Source organism: Halichoeres trimaculatus, unplaced genomic scaffold (genome assembly GCF_033239565.1).
Source record: "Halichoeres trimaculatus isolate MK-OKI-2021-1 unplaced genomic scaffold, fHalTri1.1 fHalTri1_scaffold_10, whole genome shotgun sequence".
Classification (NCBI taxonomy): Eukaryota; Metazoa; Chordata; class Actinopteri; order Labriformes; family Labridae; genus Halichoeres; species Halichoeres trimaculatus.
Genome location: NW_027437187.1, coordinates 5,394,850 through 5,412,150, shown reverse-complemented (window position 1 = coordinate 5,412,150; position 17,301 = coordinate 5,394,850). Strand labels below are relative to the sequence as shown.

The 17,301-nt window shown below is 39.6% G+C and overlaps 1 non-coding gene across 1 annotated transcript; it reads right to left on the bottom strand.

Annotated features, from left to right (window-relative positions):
- Positions 1 to 227: 227 nt before the first annotated feature.
- Positions 228 to 342, bottom strand: LOC141797230 (U5 spliceosomal RNA). The gene has a single exon (XR_012598976.1). It is a non-coding gene; the product is annotated as a U5 spliceosomal RNA (small nuclear RNA).
- Between the last annotated feature and the right edge of the window lie 16,959 nt (positions 343 to 17,301).

Genomic DNA, 17,301 nt, shown 5'->3' with positions numbered 1-17,301 from the left:
TTCATCCAAGCCACAAGGCTTAAGAAGCAGTAACACCAAGCCCTGGGTCACTCCAGACCCCCCACCAGCATGTTTCTGGCACTATGCAGTGCCAGAGCACTCCTTGGCCATTGCCACCAGCGCCATCTAGCCAAGCTGCCTCAGACTTGGACGGCACCCCTGGAGAAGTGCAGTGCTTTTCCAGTCCTCCATTGTATGTTTCTTTTGCTCCTCACAAGTCGCAGAGGCTCAGCCGAATGGCCGAGCCAGCCAAAAATAGATACAACTCAAGAGTGTTCCTCTCCACGGAAGTCTTTAGTAAAAGGCGAAAGACTTGTGCGCTTTGAAGAGAAACCCGAGTGGATACGGCTCTCTACCCAAGAGCAGCCCGACACAGGTCTGGCCCCAGCCACTACCTTCACGGTGAGCTGCGCTCAGCTCCTGGCCTGCAAGGCCACTTGTGCTCTCCCACAACCCTGTCACAACCCCAGTTCTCCATTGTATGTTTCCTTTGCGTCACATGTGTCTGAGCTCCTTGTTAGGGCGAGCTGGCTGTCCGTGGACCATGGCATATACTGCTTGGCTGTGCTACATGATAATGACTGTCCTCAGTACCCAGTGGCACAGGTTGCTTTTTCTTGCTGCCTCTACTCCACAGCAGTGAGGACTGCAATTAAAATACTCTCTCAGGAATGGTAGCATAACTGAAGACAAAATCAAGTTTGTCATTTCTAGTCTTAAGTTCAGTCCATCAACACATCTCATTTATTAACACATAAAACATTAAATATGCTTAAAGGTACATGGTCCATGCCACAGGATTCAGACAGCAGGACTATACCATGTGGAGCACAGAAAGCCTGTGCTCTTGGCAGGTTAACATCTTTCTGTCCAGCATGGTCTAATATCTACTGGATTCCCTCCTCAGTCACCGTTTTAAAAAAGTCAATTCAATAGGCTGTAAAGGAAACTTTACAAGTACACTGATAAAAATTTCCTGCCCAATTTTTGCACAATTTATTTATGTATGAAAAACTAAATTTTTCTTTGTTAAGAATACTTGATTATTTTTGTACATGAAAAAGAAAACTCAAGTAATTCAAACTAAATTTTGTTAATTAAATCTAACAAAACTAGACTTTGTACATATAGTCCAAAAATCAACATGGGTGTTTGTTCGACCAACATAAGTAAAACATGTAGCTCCTACTTGATTATTTCATGCTTAGTGGTTAAACATGATTAAATCATGTTGCTTTAGCATGATGTGTAAAATTGTTAAAACTACAAGATTGATTTATGTTAACTCAACCTAATTGGTTTGAGTACGAATCCCATCTGCAACACCTCTCCAGAGCAGGAGGTGGCAGTAATGTACAATAGGCCCTCTTCATCAGAGAGCAGAGCCAGAGGATAACCTGGATAATATAGGCATCATTTTGAAGGGTGCAAGTTCCTGATGAGCTTACAATCCACTTGCTGTCACCAGGTGTTGTCTGGACATAACTATGTAAACCTTTGTTTGTTTAATTGGTACAAACTAATGGAGTAATTTTTGTTGTGACAGCTCATTGAAACCATGTGTGAGGAACGAAGTCAGTGTATATGGGACCCTACTGTTCAATGATGTGGTTCTAAATGGGGATCTCAGGTCTGTGCGTGACTAGTGTGGACCTACATTCTGTGCTAGTTGGGTGTTGACCTACTATCTGTGCTTGACTGACTTCACCGAGTGGCATCTGTGCCCGTTGGGTGCGGACGAGTGTCTGTGCTGGACTGCTACAGACCTCTGGTCTGTGCTGAACTGACATGGCCTGTAGGTCTGTGCTCGATATGGCCCAGCCCATGTACCCATACATTTGTACAGTATGTTTTATGTTGATGGAAAAAAAAAAAAATTCTGACACGTTGTGCTTTCTTGGCTGAGTTTAAACGTTAGTGTTTCAAGATTATACAGCTGGTCCACACAGTGGTGCACACACAGCCATGCTGCTTTTAACCAGGCAACTTAAATCACAGATCAATGTACAGCAAGGTCTTATATCCACTGTGTACCCTCCTCACTCACGGTTTAAATGTCTTACCCTAGTGGATATGTTGAAACAATCTTTACAAATTAAGTTGGACCCACACATTGCACACAAGTAATACTAACACCAGGGCCCTGTTCTACGAAGCAGGATTACTTCCTAGTGAGGTAGCTTTGAGGATTCCCTGTCCTACGACACGGGATCACTCCTCAGCGAGGCGAGTCTCCATGGCAACGTACGCTGAACGGCTAACCTGCTCCGGGGCAGGTTAGGTTCCAGATTGAACTCGCGGACTATTAAAACCCCGCCCACTGACCAATGAGCCCTCACGAAAAAATGGCTTGTCCGTTCGTAGAGGATCCCGTGGACATCGGAGCCCGACCCACTCTCTTTTTGGGATGACCACCTTTATGAAAGTTAGCGGTTTTCCAGGGAGGGGTTGGTAGTACATGACACTTTCTACAGGTAGTTAAAGGGAATGAAGAACTCTCATTGCCGTAATAAGATCTTCAGTGCCAACACTTCTGTTCCATGACAATATTTTATTGCCCGTATTAAAATTGTGACAGGAATTCATGTAGGGCTCATGTGGGCTACATATCACACAAAAAATGTAAACACGATAGGAATGAACAAATGAATAAATTCATCTAAGAAATAAATTAGATGTGTTGCATGTTACAGTAAAAGCGCATGGTGAACAGTGCTATTTCAGGATGAGAATGGCACAAAATATTTTATTTGCATTACACCACTACACTTACACATTTGGACTGTCAGCAATTTTCTGCCAGCACTCCTTCCATGCTTTAGTAGCGGTGACGGTGTTGCTTTTAACGTTAATTTCATGTTTCAGCTCGTCATACTTCCTCATGATCACCTCCTGCTCCTCCTGAGTGAAGTATGCGGTCCTTCTCTCTCCGGCCTGCTCTGACGCTCCAGACTGCTCCATGTTCGCGATTGGTCAGATGCAGCGGGCTCCGCCTTATATGCGTGCACACGCTCATTGCCTAGCTGGATCCACTTATGAGGTTGATAACCAGCGTCGTAAAACCATGTAGCGAGATTGCCGGCTACCGCGCTCAGTTCAGCGAGGTAGCGCCAAGGCTATCTCGCTAGACTGAACTTGCTTCGTAGAACAGGGCCCAGTACTTTATGTCCACACAACATATTTACAATTAGTAGGTTTAACAAGTTGGGATCTTGCTAAATGAAAGCAATTTGATTAAATTGAAACAACACAGTCAAGATTCATTGACTTGACTTGGTTTGTATTGATGGAATGTAGGTACCATGATAAAATCATGTTCTTCCAATGACTCTTTTTTAAGTGTAGTTGATAAAAATAATAATTAGTTATTGTTTATCTTTGATTTTTGATTCATGACAGAATTTCACAAAGGACAACTGGACTCAAGGAGTCATGGAAAAGAGCCAGTGGGCCTTGAACAGGGTCCGTTTCCAACGTCGCACATTCACTAGGCTTAACAGCTTTGTCCAGACATATAGGTTGACACACAATGCACTTTCAAGGGAATACAAAGACTCGTATATGACCACCACAGGTGTGCCGCCATATACGTTTTGTTGCGTGGAGAGAGCAAAGGAAATAAAATGCTGGACCAAATCTGTTGCAATTTCTGAGAGGTAGTTTTATTGTTAGATAAAAAGTAAGGAGTAAATTGCAAGGAAGAGTCTTTGGGGAAAAGAAGGGAGGATAATGACAGTGCAGGTCTGGATGGGAAATGGCAGAGTGAAGCTTGGTGGTATGGATGTGTGGATAATGACAGGGTGTACCTGGTATGGGCAAACTAAATGGAGACCACAGAAGCAGGCAAACAGGCAGGTAAGTATGACCATGGAGCAGAAAGGTGTTAACATATATAACAGCAGTGCCAGAGCACACTGAAAGATCCAGGTAACTAATGAGCAAGGTTTGGATGAAGCAACGAGGATTGAGCAACTGGCAAAAAGTAGAATACAAGAATACATACTCCAGGTTGATGGCATGTTAGGGAGTGTTGGGGGTTGATAATAAGTGTGTGAAGACCATGCCCACACACATTACAAATACACTGGGTGATTTTTAATATGCTAACTTTTCCCCGGCAGGTTTTCTCAATTGCATGTCTGTCTTGTGTCCTCTTAGCAAGAATTTGAGAGACAGGTATGAGGAGGAGAAAGTTGATAAAATGGGGCTATTTTCCCCTTTTACAGATTCAGTGTGACAGCTGTTGCTGGTGGTTTCACATACAGTGCCTGGAAATGAACGCAGAAGAGCTGCAAACAAAGAAGAAAGTGGACTGGAATTGCATGTTAGGTGAACAATAAGAAACTTACAAGAATGTAGGATTCAGGATTTAGTGTTTAGTCTTTGATGACAAAATCTTTTTTTATTGTAAGGTGTTATTAAACATGAGTGTGAAATAATTGTGACTACTGCATTAACTGTTTACTACTACTGCATCTTTCATAGAGTATAATGAAATTGTTTCATCCTTATCCAGGAAATACTGATCAAAGTGTTTTTAACCTAAGCTGAAATATTGTAAAAAAATGCAATCTCAAGATATAAATATGAGACTTCAATTCTGAAATCTCTCCAATGTGGTGCAGTAAAAAGATATTAGAATGACATCAAGTGTTTTTACTGTTTGTTGAAAAAAAAAAAATAATAAAAAAAAAAAAAAAAAAATATATATATATATATATATATATATATATATATATATATATATATATATATATATATATATATATATGTATATATATATATATATATATATATATATATATATATATATATATATATATGTATGTATATATATATATATATATATATATATATATATATATATATATATATATATATATATATATATATATATATATACACACACACACACACACATATATATATATATATATATATATATATATATATATACACACACACACACACATATATATATATATATATATATATATATATATATATATATATATATATATATATATATATATATATATATATATACCTTACTATTCTATTCACATTTATTTTTAAAACTGGAAGTAAATACGCAGACACCTCTCATTTACCATAGTGCTGAGAATACTTGGTGATACCACGGTGATCGAAGTCTGCAGTCACAGCACACATGGATACTAAAATCACTGATGATTAAAACACAATCATACGATCATTGCTTGACTGCGATGACAAACAGACACAACAGCCCTCATGTATCAATCTTGCCTGGGAATTGGTGCAGATCTGGATGTTAAAATGAGCTTACAGAAATGTTCACATGTGATTTATGTACGCCTGATCAGGTGTTAATGAATACAGCTGATAAATACAGCTAAAAACAATTGTAATTGACATAATACGCCCCTACATATTTAAGGTTCGGATGGCTGGACCCACAGAGTTTACCACATGGAGGGACGCTTTACGGGAAAAAGGGGATGGCAACAGAGGTACAAATAAAAGACGCTGTGTTGTTTGGCAGCAGAAAAGTGGCGTTGAGGTGAGACAGAGAAAACTTATCTGCAAGAAAATCAACGCAGTGATTCAGCAGCGTGGACAAACTAAAATACATACAGCTGCAGACTCCAGCCTGAACCTGAACCTGTCACGACCGAGGAGGGAGTGGAGCTCTCACCAGGTCTGCGTCAGTTTCAGGAAGGAGGGACAGACCAACCTGCCCTGTGTGAGGTACAGATAATAAAACATTGTCAATACTGAAAACTGGTTCACATAAATACTGATCTCACTAACTTCATTTAGGGTCATTTTGGTACCTGGACAAGATGGGTGTCGATCGTGTGCAATTACTCACGGGTAGAACAGAGTTTTATGATTACTTGAACCACGAGATGAGCAGGTTGTTTGTTATCCTGTGTAAATGAACATCTTTTGTTGTGAAATAGTCACTTTGTCACACACAGTTCATGTTGATATGATAATACTGTGGGGAGTGAAATAATCTTCCTCACAGTAACTCCTGTAATCAATATGACTTGAAAAATGCTGGCTAAAATTTTGCTCCAGCGTCCTCTGAATGTTCTATGCAAAGACTTTATCATTGACATTTGAGTTTATTAAAAACTGTTAACAGCATCTCCATTTTTTATACTGTTGCTCTTTCATAAAGATGTATTTTATAGCTTGGTGGAAGCACAGTGAGATGTTAGAAACATTCTTTGTGTCATATCTAATTCAACGATCTAAATATTAATCTAAGAACATCAGTTTTTTTTTTTAGTTTAAAACTGTTTTGCTCTAATATGATCTTATAATTCTCCTCCACAGTCAGATTTTCCTCGCCGCACCCCACTCTCCATGAAACTTGCGTCCGCCAACTCAGACCTGGCGTGGGATTTGAGCGTACCCGACGCCCACGTTCAGATTGACAAATGCAGATCTGTGCGAGGGAAGGGGCTTACACCCATTTTTCCGGCGTACGCACATTTGATAAATGAGGGCCAACATGAATGAAGAAAGACTTAACAATGCAGTGGGAAGACCAGGAACTCCTCGGTCTGTGATTCCAGCTGTCTGCCAGTCATACAGCTTGTTGGACTGAACACGCAGCTGGTAGAGGTCGACAAACGCAGTCAAGACACAGTGCAACAGAGTCGCACTGCAGACATATCTGGTGTGTTTGAGGCGTAAAACATTTTCATGTTCTTTTTAATAAAGTTGTTTTAAGGATTGATTCTTATATTTTAACCTGTAGCAACAAGGAACACAAAAACTTAATTGAAAGCTGAAAAATGTAGACCTTTCAGCATTTCCCTGACAGTGAACCTCAGCTCATTTATCTGAGTATTTTTATTTGAAATACAGTTCAGAGCATTTGGCTCTGGTTATGTTAGAGTCCTTTCCTTGCTTTCTGCAACTCTTTTCATACATACTCACACAGACACGTGAAGACATATACTTTCCTTCACTGGCAATCATGTGCACATACACACGCATGCGCGCGCGCGCGCACACACACACACACACACACACACACACACACACACACACACACACACACACACACACTTTTCTCTTTTCGTATTCATGGTGCTGGCAGTGGCATTATGGGTGTCAAATTAAAGATATGAGTGAGGAGGGAACATCATTTATGGGCTACCTTGTGTTTCAGGTGTATTTGATGACATTTCGTCTTATAAAAGTGTTTAAGAGAAAGAAAAAAAATGTTCTCGGTGTCACTTCAGTCTGTTTTGGGGTGATTATCAAAGTTGAATGTGTTAACACTGAGAGATCGCACATTTTAACTGTAACTTTTATTAACACCATTAATTAATGTGAATATAGTTAATATTTTAAACTGTAAGAGTTGACTGGGTGACACTGTCAAGGTGTTACACTTGTAACTATTTGAAAAAATGTTTATTTTACACTTTCAGAGGTTCCCATATTAACACCAGGGCAGTGTTAAATTTAACTCTTAGGTAGTTAAATTTACCCTTTTAAATTTGCATTGTGGGCCTTAACACATCCAGTGCTATGCACCTAACTACAGTGACTGGTATGAAATAAACATCATTGAAAACATTTCCATCCTTTATTCTTCTATGCATTGACCGCTCTGTAAAATCAAGTCGTTTTTACGTGAAAAAAAAATGGCAGCTAACTTTTGTAAAAAACTATGGTACAAATGTAAACAGTGCTACAGAAGACGATGTCAATTTTACAGTTTAAAACTGTTGGTATTAACAAACAAAGGACATTTTAAAAAGGTAAAATCAACAGCTGTTCTTTGCTGAATAAGCATGACCACAATGCTATTTCAACTGTTTCTTTCATTTAGACTGACATGCTGTTGTTGCTTGTTGTACAGTGAATCATATTCAGTTTCACTGAAAATACCAAATAAACAACATTGTTACTCTGTGAAATCTAATTAAAAGACATTAAAGTGTACGCCAAATCACTTAAATGTAGTGTTTATTCTGTAGCAATGCAATCATAGAAATCATAGTTTTACAGTAAAAGTAGCACCCAAACACAGCAGGACTACAGAGGAATGGAATTAAGTTTATATAAAAGGAAAGAATAAATTTAACAAAATGATGGGGAACACAAAACTAGATTTTACTATAATGCAAACAAATAAGAAGCCAAACTCCAGAAGCAATCTCTTAACTTAAAACAAACAGGACAAAAAATCCCCAATGAGAGGCAGCAGCCTTCAGCTCAAATGCCTCTTACTGCTGGAAGCAGCAGTGAGCTTTTGAAGGCTGTGACCAGGTGAGCCTCGTTAGGCAGTTAGTGGCCTCACCTGGAAACAATCAGCAGAGACAGGGAACACACACGCAAAGGTTGTGTCTGAAACCATTCACTCATTCCCTACTCACTACTCACTATATAGTGAATTAGATGTAGTGGACTATATACTCCACTCAGTCAGCTAAATTAAAACAACATTTCGGACACTACTCACTCACTCACAGCTGACAGTGACGTAATTACTCTCGTGTCGCTCATAGACGGCTGGGGATTTACAGTTAGTATTTTTCTCAAACACTGCACAACAGTATTTATTTCAGTGTTAACTAATATTATACTTAGCTTAGCTAATAGAAACACTTATCAAACGTCATTGTTAAAATAAATAAATCATATAATTGCGTAGCAACTTATTCTGTGTCTGAGAATTACAAGATCCAGTGAATGCATCGCCTGCTATTGATCAGCGGCTAACATCCATGTTGTTTTGTTGTTTGTTTCCTCTGCTTGAAGTTGTGTGACGGGCCCGTCCGAAAGTTAAACAGAGAGCTAAGTGTTATTCTCTGACAGTTTTTAATGTTGTCTCATGTTATCAGTAATCATTGATAATGTAATCAGCCATTCCTTCTGTTTGAACAGCAATGCATGATGGTAGAGATTGCTCATATAGTGAGCACCGCTAATACACTACTTTTCAAAATTGATACATTAAGTGGACTATATAGTGAATGACCATGCTCACTCAGATTTTGGATACATAGCGAATACGGAGTGATTTCAGACACAGCCAAGGATACGCACAGCCCTAACAGTAGGCACCAGAGTATGGCAACTTGTCTCCCATTGGCCGTCACCTGCGTCAAAGGCTCCTGAGTGGATGAAAAACACAGGGATGGACCTGCAGTGCAACATGATACTGCCTGCTTCAGGAAAAGCCCAAACTATCAGCACCAACAGCCGTCAGCCAGCATGGAAAACACTACTGGAGCATCAGTGCACAAAAACACTGAGCAACAACAGTTGAGCTCTTTCAAACTCATCAAGTGGCTGAAATGTATGGTCCTGAGCTCAGGCCAGAGCAGACTTCTGCAGCATTACCTCAAACCACTTGAGCTTACAACCACGACTGGTTCAGTGAATGCAAAAGCTGCAACCTCTTTGATTTAATCTGATGAAGTTTAGCTGCCTCGCTAACACTGAGGTGCTCCTTTACTGTCCATCAACCTCATTCATGTGTGCCATAGTGCAAAGGAACTTTTTTCTGCTGCTTTCTTTGTAATTATTATTTGTGTATATGCTTTAAGAAATTAAATCATTTAGCGTAGTTTTTATGGGGATTTTTAGGTGAATCCAATACCAAACAGTCCATAAGCCAGTAACACAACAGTATCGATTGCCCTTTGTTTAATTGGCCACTAGATGTCCTACTTGAGCACTTTGAGTCAATGAAGCCTCGAGTAGTAAAACGTGTTTTGAACAAAGTGTCAATCAGAAAACACTCAGAGAGATCTCACAGTGAGGTGGCCACAAACTGAGCAGCTACCTAAAGAGTTGATGGTTTGGTCCCTAACAGCTGTAAAGTCCAGTTCCCATACCTTGGTCCACAGCAGGACCTGAACCAGTTCCCAAACTAAGTCTTTCCAAACTGAGATACTGTCAACCCTGAAAGTGATATTAGACTATTAGATCTGTAGGTCTTTAAGGGTCAGTCCTGGACTGTTTGCATCAGTGTTTTCTTAACAGTGTTTTTACCTTCAGGTCACAAAACCTCAAGGCTTACCTTTGCAGTTCTCTAAAGTTGCCAGTAGAGTGCGCACACACACCATATTATTCTCACATGGAGAACAACTCACTGTACAAACAGCTTTTTGTTCTGGGGATCAGATCTCATGAGAAGTAAAGATATGAACATATTTATGAACATCACATTCACCTCAATCTCAGAAACAGTGAAAACATCTAATATTTAATGATGATACTAACATATGACAGTTTGACCCATGAAGAGCTGCTCTGTTCCCTCTGCCTGCAGAAATAACCCAACTTGTTTATTTATGTTCAACACTGACTTCAAATTAGATAAACAAAGCACTCAAACATTTTAGTCATTTTTAGGAAATGATTGCTAAAAACTCATTAATGGATATTTTTATTGTTGTTATACAATAAATAAGTCTTAATTTCAATCATTTTTTTCTCTCTGGAAACTTAACAAGTCTGTTCATCTAATTGTGCAGTCATAGGTGTGTGCTTTATCTCAAGTTTCTTTAAAGGTGTGAATAGAGTCATTATATTTATTCCAATAACATTCACACAACTGAGTTAATATATATAATATAAATACGGTAATAGAAAACCTAATTCAATTTAGAACAGCTGATAGGAACTTGGGCTTTGTGCTGACTTTAGCACCCCCTGCTGGCAAAATACACACCATATCTCATTGCCATTTTTTTCCTGCACACGTTTTTTCTTTGCAGTATTTTCTGACCAAATATCTCATCCTGCTTTCTCTGACAGTGAAGCTGCCAAAGAAGTATCAGGGCCATGAATGAGAAAATAACCTGAGGAGATTTTTATTTCTATTCTTACTCATCGCAAGAGACAAAGTAGTAAGGCAAAGAGTAAAATAAAAATATTTTCAACCATCAAGTTGGTGATTGTTCAGTGGGGATCTCTCACTTGAACATTGCACAGTTTCCAGACGGACACTGGTTTTGATTTTGGTTGTTTTTAACTTGTTTAAACTGATCAGTTGGCTGAGATGCAGCAGCGCCCTCTCTGTTTGCTAACAGTACCTGCAGGAGGTGAATCACAGCAGAGGGAGAACTAGTGATACAAGATCATTAACACCTCAGATGTGTATCTTACCCTTTTCCCCCATCTATGAGGTCATATATATATGTGTGTGTGTGTGTGTGTGTGTGTGTGTGTGTGTGTGTGTGTGTGTGTGTGTGTGTGTGTGTGTGTGTGTTGATAGATAGATAGATAGATAGAACATGAACTCTTTAATAATACCGACCAGGTTTTCTTAGTGACAGTGGTAAAATCCACTTGACAGATGAAACTCTGATCAGCAATCTGTTCTCTTCTGCAGAGATAGTAAATTACTCCTGATATCTATACATTTTTACACTCATACATGTTGAATATGGGAAAGTGAGGTGAGTTGAGCCACCCCTTGTTTCTAGGAAGCCATAGAAAAAATTGGTCACATAACCTCACATTTTTCCATTTTACCCACCCTGTGATGGAGAAAGGCACATGGAATAAGTGGCAAGCACATTTAAGTTAAAAAAAAAAAAACACTTTTTTTTTGGCATTCAGAGTGATTGTTTTATGTTCAAGGCTTTGTGATTCTTGTGTCTGAACAATTACATACAAGTTTGAAAAAATCATGCACATGTGTTAGTGCTGTGGGAAGTTATAATATGATACCATACTGTTAGCATTACATTAGCTCTAAACTGCGGGATGATACAAGTTTGTTAAAAAGGCAATTTGAGCCAAAAGGCCTGGGGTAAGTTAAGCCAGTGCAACACTTGTCTGTAAGTGATACTCAGGGCCGTATTTAGTTGTTTGGGGGCCCAAGGCAAACCCAGTCAATGGGGCCCTCCATGTCCTTGTAACTCATCTTCCTCAGAGCTAGACTGGCCTTCCCTGGGTCCACTGTCTCTTTCTGAGAATCACGGCATGAAACAGTGCTAATCTTGTACATGGTAACTTAACGCAACTGAATGCATTTCCTCAAGTTCTGTACTTTAGTTTGATTTTGAAGAAAGTGAAAACATAATTTAGTCCACTTTGTCCTGGATTTGAAATCTTTTATGGTCAATTGACAGCTTATTTGTCCCACAGTGGGGAATTTACAGAGTAACAGTAACAAACAAGAAAGTATGAAGTGAAAAACATTACAATAGGTAAATATTGAAAAAATAATTTAGTAAAGAAAAAAATGTGTAAATATCAAGCACAACATAAAACTGGAAAAAAATCTACTAAAAGAGGTGATATTTACAGTTACCATACTTTTTGGTACTATTATTTTAAAGTTAAAGTATTTTTATTTGACCCCCTGTCCAGTGAGTTATGTTTCCAAAAAAGAGATTTTGTACAATAATGTTTATCACCAACTCAAAACAGTTTGATTTTGAGAAAATTATCCTGTTTCCTGAGCTAGATAAAGTCCTTAAAATCCTAAAAGTCTTATATGTTTATCACAGACCTCAGAGCAACATTGTTTTTATTCCCGACTTGGTTGAAAATAAGAAATAAAATGGGAAAAAAGTGTTTTTTACCACTTTCTTCCTGAATCAAATTTTCAGATGTGTTGAAACATGGAATAGCCCATTGAATAAGAGGGGGGGAGGGGGGGTACCCACAAAACAATCATTAAAGATTAAGTCTTTTGAAGTATTTTGAAGCATGTGAAGTAAGATTTAGAAAAAAAGAAATGCTTTCAATTGAAGAGAACTTCATAAATCAGTTTTTAAGAGATGCTTTGGGGGCCCCTGGGAATCTTGGGGCCCCAGGCAACTGCCTGTGTTTGCCTACTTGTAGCTACGCCCCTGGTGATACTACTGGTTCTCCTGCCCATTTGGGGTGTGTGTCTTCAGTTGACATACTTCCCTTCTCTAAAGCCACAGCAACCAAACCTAGAATGAAAAGGAAGAAAGTAAAAACAAAAATCTAAAGCTGGAGAAGGCACACAATGACAGAGAAAATAAAAAGACTAAAATACGAGAAGAAAAAGGCTCGAAAGATTCAAAACAAATCAAAACCAAGAAGAAAACTGTCAACAGCAGCTCAAAGGCGAGCGACCTAAATCATTTCACTTAAGGACACCACTGACTATGATAGTTCAGAAGATGACCTGAGTGATAAATGAAGGTGACAAGAATCTGTCTTCTGGTGACTTTGTCATCGTGAGCTTTGCAGGTAAAAACAAATCCTGTCATCAGTGCAAAGTTTCTGGGATGAAGTCATGGGAGTTCTGTGGATGGAAAACCCACCTTCACATTCAAAGAGAATGATGAAGGACTCATCCCTAGAGGTGATGTCCTCAAGAAACTACCCACACTATGAAAACTTTGTGGGACAGCTAGAAGGGAGCAGAAGTTCATATTCCCCAGCAGCGTTGACAAGTGGGATGTTGAGTAGTAGCCCAGTTCTGTGAGGAAAATTACAGTTGAATTTGTTTTTCTTTTTGAAATTAATTTTGTTCAGCAAATTTGGGATAGGCCTCGTTTTAAGAAAATTAGCCTTTGAAGTTGTTAATTTCATCTTTAAACAAAACATTTAAGAAGTTTAAATTGGTATTGAAATTGTCTTGCTTTTATATCGGATAATATGAAAATGTTAATTTAGCTCAACATAATCAATGGCACAATTTACCCCATACAGCTCAATTTATACACTTCCTAGACTCAATTAACCCCTCATTAGTGGCAAGTTGAGCCTAGAGGCCTCTTCTTTTGGAAAGTCACATTTTCAAAACAGTTTGTTTTGGATATAAAGTGATTATTCCAAGGGATGCACAACATCCTGAAATAGGTGTACATATTTTAGCTGGGGACATTACTGTGATCCCCTCACTTCAAAGACGCCTCAGGTAAAAACTGGCTCAACCCACCTCACTCTCCCCTATCGGACTGGTTAGGGATAGGGTTAGTTAGGGTGAGGGTTATTTGTTTTGAGACTCACACTGCTGGTGTACAGTGACTCGCAGGACTCAGACTCCTGCAAAAAGTGATACATCATCATCATGACAGGTGGGCTTCATGAATTTGTATGTGTTTGCTAATTATGCAAACTCAATGACAGTTACTCATCTGAATCCTTCAAGGCCTTGAACAAAGCTGATTTAGCTATTCTAAAGGTGTGTGTCAGTGTGTTTGTGGCCCCATGTGTCATTAACAATTAAATCAGCATCTTTCTGCATTAAAGTCATGTCACAGTCAGCAGCGTGTGTGGAAAGTTTAAGCTTAATGAGAATGATACTCATTACATACACGATAAGTGATTTGCCCAAAGAAAGGACAGGGGAGGGGGGGATGCAACAAATTGATCCTTTTAGAAACCATCAATGTTGCTAGATGAAGACAAGTTCAAAGAGGTCAAGAAGTAGAAAAGTCAAGAGGAGGACATTCGGATCCAGGCGAGTCTGAAAAGCACAGACGCACAATATTTCTGGTCTGATTCACTTGTGACGTCGACCTCTGCGCTGCATGCACCCAGCCAGGACTAACAATGGGAGCTGGAGCGGCACTAAGCTATTAATAGCTAGACTAGCTGAGGAGGGGAAGAGGAGTCTGGTATCTGCTGCTCTGAGGACCGCCAGAGGGCATCGGGGCCCTGAAATGAAGCATGATGAAGAGCCTTTCCCCCTCCTCTTCCTCAGACTGCCTGAAGCTGCAGGGTGTCTGGGCCTTGACGTATGGCTGAATGCAGTCTGAACACAATTGTGCAGGGATGATATCCAGTCAGCAGGGGCAAACAGCCACCTGGGCCAGTCGACTCAATGAAGTCATTACTCTTTCAGGACATTCTGCATCTTTCTCTGAATCCTAACTCCCTCTGGATCCAGATTTTTAAATTTTTCTTCAAGATTTTGCAAGTGCCTGCAAAGAATGTTGTCCCCCCCCCCACACACACACACACATACACACACACACACACACACACACACACACACACACACACACACATATATATATATATATATATACACACATATATTTGATTTTAATAAAATAGCAAAAGAGCAAAATCCACACAGAAATAGGCTTTGCTTACCTCAGTCATGTGGGCAGCAGCAGCAAGACAGCAATCTACCTACTGTGTTCAGACTGACAGTACATTACTACACTTTGTTTATTTGACAAAATGATAAAAAGGAAAAAACAGGTTTTATTTTCACTTGATTTCTTGAGAAATCAGGGGGGGGAAAGAATAATCAAACAGTGACAGTGCTGCAAAGTACTCATGTTGTTTGGTGACGATTCTGGCTGGGTTTTTGTGCATGACTGGGTACAGGAGTAGTTTTTGACATGCTTCTTAAAGAGTCTAATCCAATCCAGTCCAATCCAAAGTGCAACTCTCCTTTAATTTATTGATCCCCAGGAAATACAGGTACAGACAACACTTTTTTTATATGTGCAAAATGTGGTGACTAGCGATAAAAACTGTGCGCTTTTCCTGTTGCCCAAATCACTACTTCATGCGTGCCCTTCTGCTTGTATCTACCTGCCAGTTTACCTAAAGTGCCCCCTGTGGTGATTATGTAAGTGACTAAAACACTCACACACACAAACACACACACAAACACACACACAGACAAAAAAAAAGCAGCTTGAGTTAAATAGCTCATACTTGCTGGTTTAAAATTAGATTAGTCTTTGTATCTCGTCTTGATGTTGGGTTTCTGCAAAAACAATTAAAAATACAATAAAGTTGTATTTACATTAAAAGGTCTATGACCTGTTAATTGTTTTTGGACAGTGTCCTGAGATGACTTTTGTTATGATTTGTTCATACATAAATTAAGATAAATTGATTGATTGATTAAAAACACAAGTAATGAATTTAAAAAAAAAAAAAAAAAAAAACTTTTACAGTATGTGACACAAATAAAGAAACTCTATGAGCTGATGCTTTGAAGTAACTCAGAACAGCCAACTCCCCAACTTTTTTTCCTTTTGTTGCTAAGCTAACTCTGACGCCGAGCTCACATTGGCTCTGGAACGGTTGCAGTCCAGATACTGTGCAGATTTTCCGCAAGCTGCCACTCACATCAGCTCCAGATAGAGGCTGCGGCTGGCTCCGGTGCCAGGTGCGGAAAGGGCACTCGCGAGAGTAGAAGCTCACGTGGGGTCACGTTCTTGTCTGGACTTGCACAAGAGCTTTATTCCTCTAATGTTTATTATTTTTAATAACGTCACTTTTTTCTTTTCTTGAATTATTCTTGTAATAGAATGGGATGCGTCATATAAAATGGGATGACTTTCCACTTCAAGGATAAATCTCTCGTCGTCCATCATTGTCAAAATGCGACCTCGTGTCACCGGGTGTGATGTAATGTTTACATTTGCTACTAGCGCGACTGTGCTGTCAAAGAAGAGTCAAGTTACATTTGTTTGTACACTGATTTTATTTGGAAAAACAACTGATCTTCATGCCACCCAGCAATTCACTTTCTGTATAGCTCGTCATATTTCATTCAGCTTGACACAGACCCTCTCTGGTGCACGGAAAAGATAGACTTCTTGCGGATTCTTTCCGTTGTGCCGTACAGCTCCCGCAACCGGACTCGCACCGCGTGGGTCTAATGTGAGCCTACAACAGTGATTTTAATGATAGGGATTACATGCAGAAGTACCAGACCCGCACCGGATTCAGTGTGAGCCTGGGGTTATGCTGCGTTCCATTTGTACTTGGAACCGGGAAGTCGGGAGTGGGAATGACCTTATCTCTGAGCTCCAGTTGACTTGTTGGAAAAACTTGCCATAACAGCAATATTTCTGTACATAAAAATTGAATAATACTATATATAAGGCTGATTTATTGCGACAAACACAAGCCAGAAATTCTAAAATAAAAATAATCTGATAGGAGCTTACTAACTGTTTACCACTGAACTTGGAATTTGGTCCCCAGCATTACTGCTTCAACTTTTGCCGTTTCCCAAATCGCGTACTGGCACTTAAGGGGGCTTCACACCGCCGCGCGGCAACACGCCGCCTCCAGTCATTTTAACGAGGGTCGGGCGGCAGGCGGCAAGCGGTTTTGGCTGCAGCGGTTGGACCCAGAAGCGGTTGCCGCCAGCGTGTTGAACTTTCTGGCGGCAGCCGCCTGGGAACAGTCAATCACATTGAAGGAAAAAGAAAACCCAGAAATAGCAGGCTTTGCGGGGCAGAACGAGCAATGGAGGAGCTAATACTGTCGGTATCTGAATATCCAGAGCTCTACAATAATAATAAAATCTTTCATATGCACATTATAGAGTAAACAGAAACTAAAAGGTACTACTAGGGGGTACATGTT